Below are 17,400 nucleotides of genomic sequence, written 5' to 3'. Positions count from 1 at the left end.
GAGAGTCTGTAGTGGCACTTTCAACTACAGAGGCAAAATACATGGAAGCCACTCATGTAAGCAAGGAAGCAGTTTGGTTACATAGATTGTGTTCGAGTATGGGGTTAATACAATGAGCTATAAGGATAGACTGTGATAGTCAAAGTACAATTTTCTTGGAAAATAACCCTGCTTATCATTCAAAGACAAATCACATTGATGTTCAGTATCACTTTGTAAGGGATATGGTTTAGAACAAAAAGGTGTTGTTGGTAAAGGTGGACACTTTGAAGAATATTACAGATGCATTGAGAAAGTATGTAAGCACTGAGAATCTCTCTTGGTGTAGAGAAACAATGGGTGTTGCAGGGTTGGACCAATGACTAAGCTCTCTTATGGAAAGAAAATAACAAGTGGGAGAATGTTGGATGTGTGTTATATTCTTTCCATAACTAGCCCAGGCACGAAGTTAGGGGCTTAGAGGGGGGGTGCCCAAGCACCCCTTCGTTGTGTTGAGTGCAATGAGGGGGTGGAAACTCCCCCTATCGAGGGGTTCGCAGGGGGCGATAGCCCCCCTACATGGGGTTCGGGGCAGTGCCCCAATTTTTTTTTTTTGGACCCTATATTAGATGGATGGACCTACCTATGGTTTTGTGCATGGATTTCACACATGTTTTTGGGCATGATGGTTTTCTGCCCATGGTATTTTGTAGATCTAGCCAAGAGAAGTATGGTTATGTTCTAATCCAAGGTTAATAGATTGGGGTTTAAGGATGCTTTGGCATGTATATATATGTATTGTAACATTGAAAGGAATATAATGAAAAATCAATCTGGTAGTCTTGGTTTTGCGATCCAGGGGAAATCTCTGTGTATTTGTTTTATGTTTCTTGCCATTGTATATTTTTTGTTTTTAATAATTCGTTTGCGAGTAATTTTTTTATAGGGTTAAAACCTACATCAAGAAATGATCTTGTTTCAAGATTGTCGTACTAACACATGTGTTGAGACAACTGATATGTACTTGAGTGTAACATTATGTATTATTTCTAATGACTATGAGTTGAATATGGATTATGACATGATTGTTAGTCTCGGTAAAGGTTGATTTTAAGTTGATAGATATGATTGTCTTGATATTTCGAACATGTTGTCGACATTTGTGAGCAGTTGCAGGGAAACAGGCTTGGCACAACAAGGTAAGGTAATTGGTGTAATGTTATGTTCACTTATGCACTGGAAGTTATGTGTTTATGGTAATGTGATGCAGGGGATTACATGGAAAAAGAGATTTCCATGAAATCTTAAAGAAGGCTCGGGTTGAGCTTTCACTTGGAGGCACTGGGAACCATGGGAATGGAGTCATGGTGTCTGTTGCTAGTTTTTTGCTTTCGGTATTTGTGATTTGGTTGAGCTTGATTTCATATTTTTATGTCTAGTGAAAGGCCTTACCATGTTGTTGTGGTGTCTTATTGTTATTTATTTTCATGATTTTCTTCTTGTTTGTTTCTTGTCTTTCCTTTTATGTTTTGAGTCTTGGGAATTGGTTTGGGAAAGATGAAAGTTAATGGAGTTTGGGGAGAGTTGTGTGGTACCCAACAGGTGATGTAAGGCCTAGATGAAGCTCAGTGCATGTATAAGGCCAGCTAAAGGCAATCTTATGACAACTATTTAGATTGGTTGGGTCCATTGAGGTAAATGGACGGTGATAGGACAATCATGAGAAAAGTGACAAAAAGGTTAAAGTAAATGGATTTGAGGTTTCATATGCCCTGGCTATGTTGGGAACTATTGTTCTCAATATTTTTCATGTTGGGCATGAATAAAGGAAGTGCTCTTAACCTTGGCCTTAAGATATCTAGTAATTATGTTGTGATCATGATTGCTTTATGCTAATGCTTATATACATTTATGTGTATGTACATTGTTATCTAAATGGGTCATCAGGGATCATGATTGTTTTATGTTGATGTTTATATGTATGTGTGTATGTCTTTGTCTGATAGGGTCACCAAAAGATGATTCTTATGGAGAAATGATTTCTTATGCAGGTAAATGGAATGATGAGGTTCTTGGTTTATGAGGAATCAAGTGGGAAGAATAGTCATGACAAATATATGAGGCCAGTATCATGTGGATATGAATTGATTTGTATGCTTGTATTATGCCTATGTTTATGGTATGACATGTAACATTGAAAGATACATCAGCGGAATGAAAACAATGTGCTTTGTGACATGCTAGGATAAGCATGGATGGCAGAGAGACACTAGAAGCAAGGTTGCTTGGTAGAGGCAGTATGGGTTTGGATGTGAAGTGCTATTGTTGTGTATATGTTGTGCATGTTGTATATTCAGTGATTGTACCTATGGTGATGTGTAATGTTGTATATGTAGTATTGTGTAAAAATAATGTTGTATGCTTGTTGTATATATGGTGTTGTATATATATTACATATGCAGTGCTGGGTATATATGGTGATATGTACATGTTGGATATGTGGCGTTGTGCACATATTGTGTCATGTGCATGATGGATATGTAGTGTCGTGTGCATATGCTGCTATGTACATGTTGTATATGCAGTGCTATGTACATATGGTGTTGTGTGCATGTTGTACATGTGGTGCTATGTACATATGGTGTTGTGTTCATGATTGTACATGTGGCATTGTGTGCATGTGGTGTTGTCTACATGGTGTACATGTGGTGTTGTGTGTAGGTGGTGTTGTGTACATGTCGTGTGTGTGGCATTGTGTACATGTGGTGTCATGTACATGTCATGCATGTGGTGTTGTGTACATGTGTTATTGTGTACACGTTGTACAAGTAGTGCGATGTACATGTGATGTTGTGTACACGTTGTGCAGGTGGTACCGTGTACATGTGATGTTGTGTATACGTTGTGCATGTAGTGTTGTGTATAGATGGTACTGTGTACATGTTGTACATGTGGTACTAGTGTACATGTGGTATTATGTGCATATCGTACATGTTGTGTTGTGTACATGCAGTACTACGTATGTGCATTGTGTAGTTGTGGCATCATTGCATTTGTATTCATTGTTTTGTAATATGTGTACGTATGTATGTATTGTGTGGTGGTGTACACCAAATGTAGGTGTATGTATTGTGTTGTGTTGTACACTGGGTGCAGGTGTATTTGTTGTATGTTAGGTGTAGGTGCATGTATTGCATAGTGTTGTATGTCATGTGTGGTTGTATGTGTGTGATGTACACTATGTGTATGTGCACATGGTTGAGGAGAAGGAAGTGGATGTTTTTCGGGTGTGGCAACCGATCCAGAGTGCGTATGGAAAAAGGACAAAGGTAGAAGCAAAGGACCTATTGAACTATAAGTATCAATATGTCATTCAGTTTTATTATTCATGTGATTTATGATTCTGGTTTATGATGGTTACATGTGATTTATGATTTTTATCTATGATGGTTGTGTTTTGAACTAACCTATTGTGATATGTTTATACATGATGATTTGGTCAAAGATGATAGTTTGACATGTTGTGACAGGAAGTAAATAGGATTGCAAGTGTACCTTATTGAGGCGCTACCAATGAGGTATGATGTGAATTCATTTCAATTTATTTTAAATCTAATGGAAGTTATGTGCTTGGTATAGGAAGCACAAAAATGCTTCAGTTGGGTGGTTGAAATCGACTACAATAATTAGCAGTAGCAGTGAAAGAAATTGGAACAGGTAGCAGTATGTTAGTAAATCACTTCAAGAGTAGGAACATAGTTACCGATCAAATGAGAAAGTGAACTGGTACTCTTGTTTTTTTGAGGTAGCAAAAAATCACCTAATTTTGAAAAGAGGTGATGCCAGAATAAAAAAAAAATTAGCATATTTTTGGCACTTTAAATTTTCTTACGTATCAAGTATGAACATTTTTTCGATGTTAGTGATTTTCATGCTGATTTTGAAAAGTGTTGATGCAACATCAACCCCCTTTTTTTAGAGGGTTGATTTTTCACACTTTAATTTTTTTTTATGTAGCAAGTATGAACACTTTTTTTAAATGTTAGTGATTTTCATCTTGATTTTGAAAAGAGTTGATGCAGCATCAACCCTTTTTGTTTAGAGGGCTTATTTTTTAGGTTTTAAATTTTGTAATGTTTTAAGTGTGGATATATTTTTTTAAAGTTTGGGATTTTCATGTCGTAAAAAATAAATAAATAAATAATTTAAAACATGACCAAAAAACCTCAAATAATAAAAAATATATATAAAAAAACACCCATAAAAATGTAAATAAAACAAAATTCAATTGAAAAAATAAAATAAAATAAAAGTTAAACAAAAAATAAATAAAAATATAAAAAATTAAATAAAAAAAGGAAAATATTTCAAAAAAAACTTAAAATTTAAAGAAAAAATTGAATATTAATAATAATAATAAATGCATCCATAACGATTTTTTCAAGTTAAAAAAAAAAAAAAAGTAAAATACACCCGCATAATAATAATTAAAAAAATAATAAAAAAAAATTAATTTCAGCAACGCCATGAACAATCTGCGGATTAGCGCGCATGTCTCTGTCTTGTTCATAGAAAATGCCAGGGAAGAAGAGGACGCCCTGGACGAACAGGGGCAAAGGATGAAGGACAATCAGCACCATGAAGTAGTGGCCTCTGAAGCGGACACGGAGCAGAAGGGTAAGGATGCGGCCTCAACCCCGGAAGACGTAGAGCAACGCGAGCAAGACAAGAAGCCGGGAACTTGCGAGGAGGAAGACACCTATCCCACTGCGGCTGAAAGAGAAGCCTATGGCTGGTTCCGGGTCGAGGAGGTGCAAATGGACGACTGAGGACGCCCGCACATAAGGTTTCTATGGCCTTCTGTATGGTCTTTTGCTGTTTGTTTTATTTTGAATTTGTCAAAGTAACAATGTGTCTGCTCTCTTTCGTGTCTGGGTCTATTTCCAAGTTACTGAATTTTGTGTCAATGATCTGGGTAAGGTCGATCTCCCCTGCGTGGGATGAAATGGTTAATGCCCTTGCGTGGGCGAGCTCCTATGGAAGTCTAGTTTCTGTGTCTGGCGCCCTTGTGTGGGCTAGTTTTGGCATGACTCAATCGCTCTCGGGTGACATGCCCAGAGCCTAACTCTCTTCTGTTTCACCATGATGTATTTTTGTTTCCTGTACATAATAGAATAGTTTAGTCTTTTACCGAGAAAAAAAAATTCTAAAAAAATTTAAAAAAAAAAAAAATTATATTAAAAAAGGTTAAATTAAAAGACTAAAAAAAAATCATAACAATTATAAAATTAAAATTAGAAAAATTAAAACAAAACAATGAAAAAAAATTGAAAAATTAAAAATAAAAAAAATTAAAATTAAAATTAAAAAATAAAAATATTTAAAATAGAAAACAAAGAAAACAAATCAAAACCAAAAAATTAAAATAAATAAATAAATTTAAAAAAAAAAAAACAAAAAACAAAAGCTAAAAAAAAATAAAATAAAAAAGTAAAAAAAACTATTAAAAAAAATAATTATTACAAAAAAAACAAATAAAAAATTCTGCCACCCCCCAGCAGGTGTTTGCCGTGGGGGCGGGCGGGGAGGCGGTTGCGTACAGTTTGCCTCCCCCCCAAGCGCCCGCACCCGCAGCCCGCCTCCCCGCCGGAATCAGCCAACCACCCCCGAGCTGGGTTGGCCGCGGGCGCTGGCGAGGAGGCAGTTGCATGCATTGCGCCTCCCCCCAGGCACCCACGGCCGCAACTCGCCTCCCCGCCCACTTTTTTTATGCTTTATTTCTTGTTATTATTTAGAAAAAAATATATATATGTTCTTATTATTATTATTATTTTTCTATATTTAAATTTTTGTTGTTTTTGTATTATTTTTTTGTGTTTTTTACTGTTTTTAATTTTTTATAATATTTTAATTTTGTTTTTTCTTTTGTATTATTTTTTGTGTTTTTTTATTGTTTTTTTTCAATATTTCAATTTTTGTTTTCTTTTTTATTATTTTTTGTGGTTTTTTATTGTTTTTATTTTTTTTTCGATATTTAAAATTTGATTTCTTTTTATTATTTTTGTGTTTTTCATTTTATCAATATTAAAAAAAATATCTTTTGTATTATTTTTTTGTGTGTTGTTGTTGTTGTTTTTTTTTTTTTTTTTCAATATCTCAATTTTTGTTTTCTTTTGTATTTTTCATTTTTATCTTCATTTTTTTCTACAGGGTCTATGTCGGTGCTCGTCTAATAACCCAATTCCATTATGGGCAATTTGATAGTTGATTTTAAAATTTTCGTTATAATGAATGGAGTCTGCCCCCACAATGTATCAATTTCATGGTTGGTCTTTAAGTTTTCATTACAACAAGTCGAGTTCACCTACACCGCGTGTCAATTTGATGGTTGATTTATAAAAAAAAAATGCAATGTATAAAGTTGTCTTAGGCTAAGATTTTAAAATCACTATATATTTTGCATTTAAAAAATAAATTACTCTTGAGTGTTCATTTTTAAAGTTTTTCGTCATAAAAAAAATCTCATAATGTCATGCTTGAAATATTTTGAAAACTTGAGATTTTTTTGTAGTCATAATCTTTGGTTTTAATTTCATGGTTGAAAAATTGTCAAGATTTTAACGTTTTTCTAAGCCATGATATTTTATCTTTAATGCTATGGTCGAAAAAAATTACAATTTCAAGGTTTTTTAAAGTCAAGATATTTTATCTTTAACAACATGGATGGAAATAGTTGGAATTATCAAGATTCGAAACATGATATTTTATATTTAACCTCATGTCCGAGAATTGTTGGAATTTTACAGTTTTTCAAAGTCCGGATATTTTCTCTTTAACTCCATTGCTAAGAAATGTCAAAATTGTAACCCGATTTTTTTTTGTTATAGGGTTTTTTTCATCCATTTTTCAAAAAAAAAATTACTTCCATTTAAAAAAATGTTGAAAATTTACCCTTAAAAAAAACATCGTTTTGGAATAAACAATTTTTTTAAGGGTGTTTTTTTATCCATTTTTCAAAAAAAAAAGTTTTTTGCTTCCATTTAAAAAAAAATGTTGAAAATCTACCCTAAAAAAAAGCATCGTTCTGGAATAAACAATTTTCATTTTGGGGTTGTTTTTTCATGTTTTTTTGGGGTTTTTGGCCTTGAGTACCTGTTTTGAGGTAATAGTTCTTGTTTCATCTGTAACTATCTAAGAGCCATTGTGGGATACTCATACCCAATAGTGCCCATTTATTTCCATGAGCATGTTATCACTGGTATGATGGTTTTGAGGCCTATATATGCCTCGGTTGTTTGATCTTATGATGCAAGGAAGCCTAGCCAAGGGATGGATCATATGGGATAGGGGATGTCGGGGAACTTGGAAGGTCAGTGACTGCATGGAAGGGAGTGACTGAATTTCCCAAGGCACTGTGTAGCAAAGAAGGGAGATCGGGGATGGATTTTTTTTTGTTATTAGCATTGCCAGATGGAATCAGATGCACATTGGGAGTGTGCCTTGGAAAAATGAGTCGGTAATTGTTTACTGAGAGGACAAGTGGTGCAAGATTGTACGTTGGACATTGGATGTAGCTTTTACTTTGGTAGTGGATTATGGGCTTCCTGGGAAGGAAGTGAATCCTGGAATTACTTTTGAGGGTGGAGGTGTAAGCCTCTGGATTCCCTTGTTGCTGATACAGGAAATGTATCCTTTGTTTGTTGGTTGAGCAAATGTGCATATGTGTATATCATTGTAAATATTGTATTGTGCTGAATTTATAAAGCTCCATAGACAGTATGATTATTTGCAGGTGGAAGAAAATGTGCATAAGTATATGTGGTTATTGTAAATACCATAATAAGTTATGTTATAAAGCTCTAGTAAACAGTATGTTTGTCATGTTTCAGTAGTGGTCATTGTAAATACTGCAACGAGTTGTGTTATAAAGCTCCATGGGAAGTATGTTTGATTGAGATGGTCTTGTTAGTTATCGGTGTCATTGAACATTGAACAGTGTTCCCCCAAGGGGGAGGGTTCTGTACTAGTCTTGGTTAAAAATCTATGTCAAAAAAATATAAGACCAAGATCATGGGACACGTATTCCAAGCTGAATGGTGGGTAAGACATCCTAGTGTGAGTGTTCATTAGTTTATTATGGCTAAGGAAATTAGGAAAGGCAACAGAAAAGGCTTTGGAAACTCAAAATGGCATTAATTGGCATTTATGTATGAAATAATGGAAATTAGGAGAAAAGGAAGGTGAAAGATCATAGATTGCATGTGAGGAGGAAAATGAAGGAAAAATAATGTAAAATTGAAGAAATAGAGGCCTCATTGATAAAAAGGCTTATGAGGATTAGTTAGCAATATTTTTGCTAAGACTTGGTCAGTGTAACTTTTTGTCAGTTTAGTTTTGAAGCTCTTGGTCAGTGTAACCTTATGCTTCAACTATTCATAACAATGCTTCAACTTTCAAGTGGCCTCCTCCAATAATCTAGGCTCATCGAACTCAATCCGGTCTCTATATGCAAATGGCAGTCCACTGATGAATCTTTGAACCTCGGCCTTCTCCTCCCTAAGGTAAGGCATCGTTGACGGTGTTGGACCCACCAACATTCAAGGGATCACCCCGGTATGAAGTCCCAACTAGACCTCACACCGTTTGGTGTGGGAGTCCCATCCAGTATGATGGCTCGGTTTCCATTATCTTAAAGATTTGCCTCAGCTCTTGCTTGTCAGCACAGGAGAGTGGTCTGGTTTGTCTTCGAGTAGTGAGGTTTGCGTGCTTGGTGATTGCTAATGTTACTTATGTCAATGGTTCTTTCACTGTAGAGGGAGAGGGTGGGAGTGAGTCCCAAGTTAGATGGGAGGAAGCCCCAACTCTATTAGGAACACACAACACAACAAGACGTGCACAGCTTCCGGAAGAGCATTCCACACAGATGCAGCAGTCACAACACACAAGGAAAGATAACACGTACAACACACAGCAGAGGATTCCATGCGAGTGCACCGGTTGTTATAGGAAGTTTATGTGAAAAGTTTGTCTGATGTCCGGGGAGGTAACCAACACAGGTAGGACAACGTTACATTACATTACAAGTGTTCAAGATCATTCTTACAACAGTTACAATACATGTGTGAAAACATGTTGGCCTGTTAGCAGGCTTCTGAATTAAGTGAAGGTTCCGAGACACATCGTTACACCATACATCACTAACCCCATGGGCGGGGCGTTGGAGCCACTACTTACTCCTCAAAGAAAAGATTACAGACTCTCAAGGCTATGTGGGAGGAGTCAAGGTGAAAATTCCTTTACATGTACAAATGAGGGGGTATTTATAGCCAAGGATGAAAGTGACCCTTGTGGCTGTTCGACTACCATCATGACCATTTGACTTCCATGACCTTTTGATTTTACATGACTCTTCGTATGACAAGTGCGTCTCTTGGACTTCCACGTTACATTACATTGATTGACAGTATGGCCCACAATAGAGATGTGGACGACATGACTCATGACAAGACTTGACATGATAGTTTTGGTACATTCGTGTTGTTGTTTGTGTGCATGTCGAGTTGTAGTGTTGTTGGGTGATGGATGTCTTCATGTTGTGTCATAGCTTCACCTCCACATGGCAAAGTGCACAGAGTCTTCGATGGTCATCAGGTTCGCTTGATGTTGCCTTTGCACATTGCTCCTTGCTTGATAGGTTCACTCATTCGCGAAAATTGCATGTTCGTTCGTCTGTCCATCCGTGAACACATCTCGCATGTTTGCTCGGCTGTCCATCAACGAACACATCTTTGCATGATCATCCATTCGCGAGCACATCTCTTTGCATGCATCATTTATTAGTTCGTTGGTGAACATGTCCTTCTGCATGTACTCCTTTTGTTCATCCCGTCCGTTGTCATGCCATGTTTTTTTGTGTATCTATATTTACAATTACTCATGACGAGACGACATCAAATCCATAAACCTCCTAGTCTACCATGATGCATTATCATTTCGAATGCAGGTGTTCGAGAGAGGAGACAAGGTTGTGAGTTGCGAGCTGGGATGGAGGCTCCGGGCACTACTGGTGAAAACTACGCAGTAGTCACTAGGTGATGGAGACAGACAATCCGGATCGATAATGACTGTCCGTGGGGTCTGGCTCAGCTGGAGGGAAAAACTGCGCAATTTTTTAGAAGATTAGTCCGGGTTACAAAAAGGTTGGGCAGACAAAATCTGCGCAATTTTTGGAAGGAGCAGGCAACGGTACCCTAGCATCCAAAACTACGCAATTCCTAGAGGCAACTGGCAGCTAGCTGCTGGGACCTTGGTAGCAAAAACTGTGCAATTCTTATAAGGAACTAGCATTCAACTGGTGGGAAATTGGCAGTAAAAAATGTGCAATTCCTATAGGGAACCGACAGTCAGCTGCTGGAGCTTGGTAGCAAAAACTACGCAATTCCTGGAGGGAAATGGAAGTCAGTTGCTCGGAGCTACTGGTGGGGAAAATTACGCTGACGCTGGGAGGTTGGCCTGCTGATCACCTCTGTGTAGTTTCTGAGCTGAGCGGACTACTGGGCAGTAGAGGGCTTGCTCATGACAACTGTGCAGTTTTCCTAGTGAGCAATTGGTCGACTGATTGGAGGGTTGGCTAGAAAAACTGTGCAATTTTCTGAGGGAGACAGGGATGGGAACTGGATGTATGTCTGTCCTGTCTGCGTAGTCTTCTCAGTTAGTGGAGCGGGAAAGGTCTCTAGCCTCTGCACAATTTTTTGAGGGGAATCAGTGCCGAGGTGACTGCCGGGTCAAATTCTCCGATTGACCAGCATGAAGGCTGATTGATCTGCTTGCGGGCAGCACAGCTTGAAATGGCTTGCTTGGTGCTTCTGCGTTGTTCTGGGTGATAGTCAATCGAGTCGATGGTAGGGTGAAGGTCTAGCTGTCAGAGGGGAATCTGGTCATCATAACTTCAACAAAATGACTAAGTGTGTGAACGAGTGAAAAGGTGCATACGTGATCTTGCAAACACACACTTACATGACTTGATGACGAGACAACTCAAACCATCCAGACACACATGCTCAACATGACTGACCGACAGTGTGAGCAACGAGAGCGACGCTTGTGATTGATCATTGGACGATCGCGACGACACTTGTGCGACAGTGTATATGACTCAGTGTGTGAGTGTGACGGATGTTTACATGGTGAACACAACATGTACACATGAAGCGAAGACCTTTTGTATGACCAAAAAATGGTCGCAAGCATGACATTAACATCAACATGCAAAAGTTGTCGATGGAATGATCAAGCAGGGTGGGTGCGAAGACTCACATGAGCTCACGAAGTGAACTTAAGTGCGTGCAGTCATCAAGTAAACTCTCAAGGAGGCTCTGAAATTGGATGCAGGCCAAAATTTTGGATGGTGTTGCAACTAATAAAACACTTGGCGACACACTAGTAGAACTCCAACTTCTCTATTTTGGTTCATTGTCAGCATAGGGCCTTGGTATTTTGGGGAGTATTGAATCGTTCTACGGGTTATTTTGGCTTCCCCACTTACCCCATGGACATACATGGTTTAGCCCTTGCCAACTAAGTCAAAAACAATCAAAAGTTCATCTTGAACACACTGTTTTGAAATTGGGAAAGGTAGTTTAGCTCGCGAGTTGAAGATTTTCAGAGTATAAGTTTTCATCTCTAGTGTTACTCCGCTGCCAGCAGGCCTGGATAGTACCCTAGCGGAGTCACACAGGAACACACGCATTTCTCCACTGCCAACAAGCCTGGTCAGTACCCTAGTGGAGTTGCGTGCTTCACCTCTATGCACGTGAAGCCTTTCTATTCTTTTTCCTTTGTATTTTTTCAAGAGGACTGTGCATAGGAACTTATTTATTTATGGGGCGGAAGAGGGATCCTGACTTATTGAGAGTAGAAGAGGTTGTTCCTTTAGATAAGCATGTAAGACTTCTGACATAGGTTTTCTCATTTAGATTTTCCCCTTCTATGTTTCTACTAGTTGGATGAGCTTGAACACACATAGTAGAAGGCTGAGTACAGGCATGGGGCTTCCTAGTGTGGACATAGGTTCATGGTTGGACCAAAACTTCCCTTGCAGATGGTTCATATTTTCTATCAAGACTTCATCAGCCAAAGGTTATAACCAAGCACGAAGAAGATGGACACAACACAGGCCAAGTGTTGTAGTGTCACAAATCTCTTCATATCTCGGCCGCATACTCATTCAAAATCCAGAACGCAGTAGATGGAAGCACTTATTTCTGGAAACAAAAACAGAAAGGTATTAAGTAACTCAAATAAATGAAAACAAAAATAGTAAGTGAAGCAACCAAATGAAAACAAAAATAGAAAGCAAGGCAAACAAAATGAAAACAACAAGTAGTAAGTAAACTATGTACATGGCACGAGGTGCGGCCCAACCTACTGGAAGTAGTGCTTGAGATCTTGTTTGTTGACGGGGAGGTTGTCAATCCTCCCGTCAAGTGATTGTAGATGGTATGTGTGTGGGCCAAGCTTCTCATAGACTATGTACAGACCAATCCACATGGACTGAAACTTCGTATGTTTTCCTTTGTCTTCATGGGACTTATCCCATTTCAGAACCAAGTCACCAACATCAAAGTTAGCTTTCCCTAGGGACTTCTTATCGAACCATCTCTTGATACGGTTCTCATGGAGTGTAATTTTTTCTTTTGCTTTCATCCTTTCTTCCTGAAGCTTGTGGAGTATATCCATCCTACATTGAACTAGGTTGCAAAGGCTTGCCTTGGGATTCTTGGGATAGCTGAAGTGCAGGCAAGTAGATATTAGGTGGAAGGATGGCTTCTTTACCATAGATCAGGAAGTACAGTGAGGTATTCAGAGAATACACGATTAGCCCATAGTACATTCGTCAGAGTGGTATGCCAGTTGTGCTGCTCAGAGAAAACGATCTTTTTGATTATGCAGATGAGGTTTTTATTCGTGGATTTTGCTAGACCATTTCCTTGCAGGTAGTAGTTGGATGAGTGTTTCAGCACAATACCATTTTGTAATGCAAAATCATAAAGCTTTAAAGATGAAAAGTACATTGCATTATAAAAAACAAGTGATACTGGAACGCCGAAGCGTGAGATGATGTTCTGCTGGAGGAAGTTGATGACCTCCTGGTCATTCACTTGTTTGAGCAGAACTGCTTCTATCCACCACGTGAAGTAATCAATTGTTGTTAGAATGTAGCAGTGTTTTTTTGATGAATGTGGGAAAATCTCCCCAATGATGTCTAGGCCCCATTGTTGGAATGGTTTAGTCACTGCAACAGGGTGCAGTGGGGCTGCTAACCTTTGTGTTTTGTCGGCACATCACTAATAGACTGGGCACTTGCGGGCATAAGCATGTGCATCCTTGAATAATGTGGGCCAATAGAAACCGGCTCGCATAACTTTGTGTGTAGTGGTGTTTCCCACAAAGTGACCCCCGGCGGGTCCATCATGCAGATCTTGTAATACCTTCTCTGATTCATGTGCCTCCAGGCACCTGAGCAGAACTCCATTGTTGTGCTTCCTGTAAAGCACTTCGTGCACCGACTGATATGCTAAAACCTTGAGGTGCATTTCCCTCTTCTGTCTGATTGAAAAGTGAGAGGGTACGGTGATGTACTGAAGGTATTGGTGCACATTTGTGTACCAAAAGGTTCCGTCTTCAGTGGGTGTTGTTCGACTTATGTCATCCATCTCAACTTCCTGCTCCGAGACGGCGATCTCTTTCTTCAATCTCTGGTGCATGTACTACTTCAGCTACAAGTTTGCAAAGCCCATGTCCTTTGATCGTGTGAACTGGCTTGATTTCAATATCATACTCTTGCAAGCCTGTCATCCATTTCGCACGTCGTTCACCTAGTTTTTGTTGTACAAGCAATGTGTGGATTGTTGGACCTAGACTATGCAGTGGTTCTTTAGCAAGTAGGGCATGAAGTGTTTCACCACCTTGTAAACTGCATATGCTTGCTTTTCCATGAAGGGGTAGTTGAGTTCTGGTTCCTGCATGCTTGTGCTCATGAAGGAGATGGGATGTTCATCATTCATCTTATCCTTCTAAGTGAGTACTACAGCAAGCGAATTGTCGAAGGCGAAGGTGTATAGTAGGAAATCCTTCTTGAAGTCTGGGTTGTAGAGTGCAGGAGCTTTTGCAATAGTCTGCTTGATACAGGTGAATGCATACTTTTCCCTCTTGCCCTAGCTATAGACTACATCTTTCTTGATCATGTCCTACATGGGCTTGACTATCTGCACATAATCCGAGATGAACTTCTGGAGGAATTTTATCTTGCCCAAGAAGGACTGCATGGCTTTCTTATTGGCTGGGTGAGGGATTTTTGTAATAGTCTGGACCTGGTCCAGATCCACCTTGATCCCACTTTTGGCAGCAATGTGTCCAAAAAGGTTCCCCTTAGACACTGCGAATACGCACTTCTTGGGATTCATGGAAATATTGTATTTCCGGCATCGCTCAAAAATTTTCTTCAGACGGTGTATGTGGTCGTCACGTCGTCTCAAGAACACAGTCACATCATCAAGGTATATCACTACGCTTTGTCCAATGAGTCCGTGAAAAGAGATGTCCATGGTGCGCTGAAAGTTTGCGCCTACATTTACACGCCCAAATGGCATTCATCGGTAAGCGAACATACCCCACTTGGTATGGAAGGTAGTCTTAAGTTTGTCAGATTCTGCTACCAGAACCTGATTGTATCCTGAGAAACTGTCAAGTGGGGAAAACATCTGCGCCCCAGATACTGTTTGCACAATATGATCCATAGACGACACGAGGTAGTTTTCTTTGTCTGAGGTGCGGTTCACGTTCTAGAAATCAACACACAAGAGGATTTCCTCGGACTTCTTGCGTATAGGAACAAGGTTTGAAACCCACGTGGAATGACAAAATTTGTATATGATCCATGCATCCAACAGCTTGGTAACCTCTTTTTGTATGAGGGGTTAAAGTGATGAGTGTACTTTCCTTAGCTTCTGTTGATATGGCTTGATCCCTTCTTTGATCGGAATAATGTGTTGGATTATCCGTGTGTCATAAGTTTTCAGATCATCGTATGTCCACGCGAACATATCTCAGTACTGTTTGAATAGGTAGACAAAGGCTTGCCACTCTTGCTGTGTTCAACATGTACCAAGATTAACGAACTTTAGATCTTGTTCCGTTCCCAAGTTGATCAGTTCATGCATCATAGTGGAGTTATGGGTTTTGTTGTTCTTCAGCCCCTAAAAACACTCTTGCAAGTCATAAAGTTTTTCCAAAGATGCAACACCCTTTGTGATAAGGTGGCCTTTCTTGCTACTAGCTTCTGATTGCAGAGAGCGCTCGTGCTCGTCATCATGTATCACTGCATCTTTGAAGACGTCAGCATTGGCCATGAAATGCAGTATCTGTTGATCATCATTAAACACGCGTAAGTTAGTTATGTTATCCGGGATAGATGGTTTATACAAAATTTCAATAGTAAATCTATCCCTAATCGGTGGAACTCTTGAAACTGCATTTTCCAGAGCATTGGCAGCTGCATTACGTGTGCGTGGTACAACAGTGATGTTAAATGCTTGGAATTTAGAGATCAATCGCCATACCTCTTGCTGGTAATTTTTGAGATGCGGTGACAAATAGTGAATGGTGTTACGTACCTTTCATACTACTATCTCTGAATCACCTACCACTTGGAGCGCGACCACGTTGAGGTTGATGGATTTATGCAAGCCCAACACGAGTGCTTCATACTCGGCAATGTTGTTCATGCACTTGAACTCCAAGAGACTTGAAACCAAATGCTTCATGTTATATGGTTCGATCAAAACACACCTGGCTCCTGAACCATCCTATGTGTTTGATCCATCAAAGTACATGGTCCACAACTTGTCTGCACACGGACCATTTGACGTGCTTGTACTGCTGCTACTACTATTGCTACTGCTACCGCTACCATTGGTACGATGTACTGTACATGTTTCATTACCATCAGTTGGGCAAGGAAGGAGTCCCAACTGTGTGTTTGGTGGGGTTGGAGTTGGTTGTGTAGGATAACACCCCAACATTGTTTCTAGGAGGCAGTGGCCAAACATGAGTTCTGCAAAGGCCAACGGTTCATTCTTGCCATTGATGGGAGTAACATTGTGCTTCATATACCTCTCGAATACCACTCAGATTTGATTTCGTTTTCCCTTATACGCAAGCCACATGTGCGACAAGTCTGTAGCAAAATACCCATTCAACTTGCTGGACCAGTCTTTGCTGAGTAGTAGACCGTATGCTTCCGGTATGTCCACAACAATTATGTTGATGCATTGGTGGACTCGACTGTCATGAGATAGTCGGATGATCACATATCAGAGTTCACCAATGGCTGGTATAGATGTTTGAATAATTTAGATGATTCGCGCAAACGTCTCGCTCCATTGTGCATTGATCTTCTTAGCAATGGAGAGCGGCATGAAGTTGGCTACCGCAACATAATCAACCAAGCAGCTGTGAACATTACAGTTGAAAAATTCAAATGAGAGCAGGCATGGAGGGAAACCTGAGTTTGATTCTCCATCCAGAGTGTGTTTAGCACAGTGGAAAGTGATGCAGGAGGTGTGCTGGGTCCCTTGCTTGTAGAGGTTGCACTGTCCGCTATTGTCTGTCCCAATGCACACAGCAAGATGTCTTGGTGACTCTGGATCTTCACTAACTCAAACAAACTGATGTTTGCGTGAGTTTTCTTCATGTCATCTATAATGTTGTAGTCTAGAGGTGGAAGCCTCACTGAGGTGTCTGGGGTAGGGTTGATGTTCGTGTTGTCCGGCGAAGTGTTATGCAGTTTGCTGCTCATGGACATACACTTGTCCATCGTTGTCTTCCCGAACTTTCTTTTTGTTTTCTGCTTTGGGGTGGCCAGTGAATCAGCCTTCCTCAATACCAGTCTCATCTTTTCTTGTGCTTCCCCAAGTGTAAGGGGAGCCCCTTTACTCCTAATATTATAACGGTCATTTTTCTTTGGGGGTTCTTTCTGAGCATTCACCTTCGATGCTGCTTGCGAGCATTGATACATGTTCACCACATGCCTAGAACTTGATGCTTCATTAGGTGCAGCATCTTCGTCATTATCTCTATCTTCTGGCTACTCTTGAATGTTGTTTTCCGCATCAAATGTATGACTACATACAGATCTTGTGACTCGCTTCAAGTTCAAACAAGAGTTCTCGGGGTGATGTTCTTCGTGGAATGAACATAACTCAAAATTTGTGCACTGATCGAGGTGGAACATGGAGCTCTGCACAATTTTGGGAGTGTACCAGTTGCTGCATGACGAGTTGCTTCCTTGTCTCTGTCTGGGTGGGTGGATGCTTGTAGATGTGTCCTTTTTCCACTGTTTAAGCTCGGACACTTCTGTCG

Source organism: Pinus tabuliformis, chromosome Q, assembly GCF_031772625.1.
Source record: "Pinus tabuliformis cultivar Carrire ecotype Pingquan chromosome Q, CPIR1, whole genome shotgun sequence".
In the NCBI taxonomy this organism is placed as follows: Eukaryota; Viridiplantae; Streptophyta; class Pinopsida; order Pinales; family Pinaceae; genus Pinus; species Pinus tabuliformis.
Note: the sequence above shows the minus strand (reverse complement) of the source record.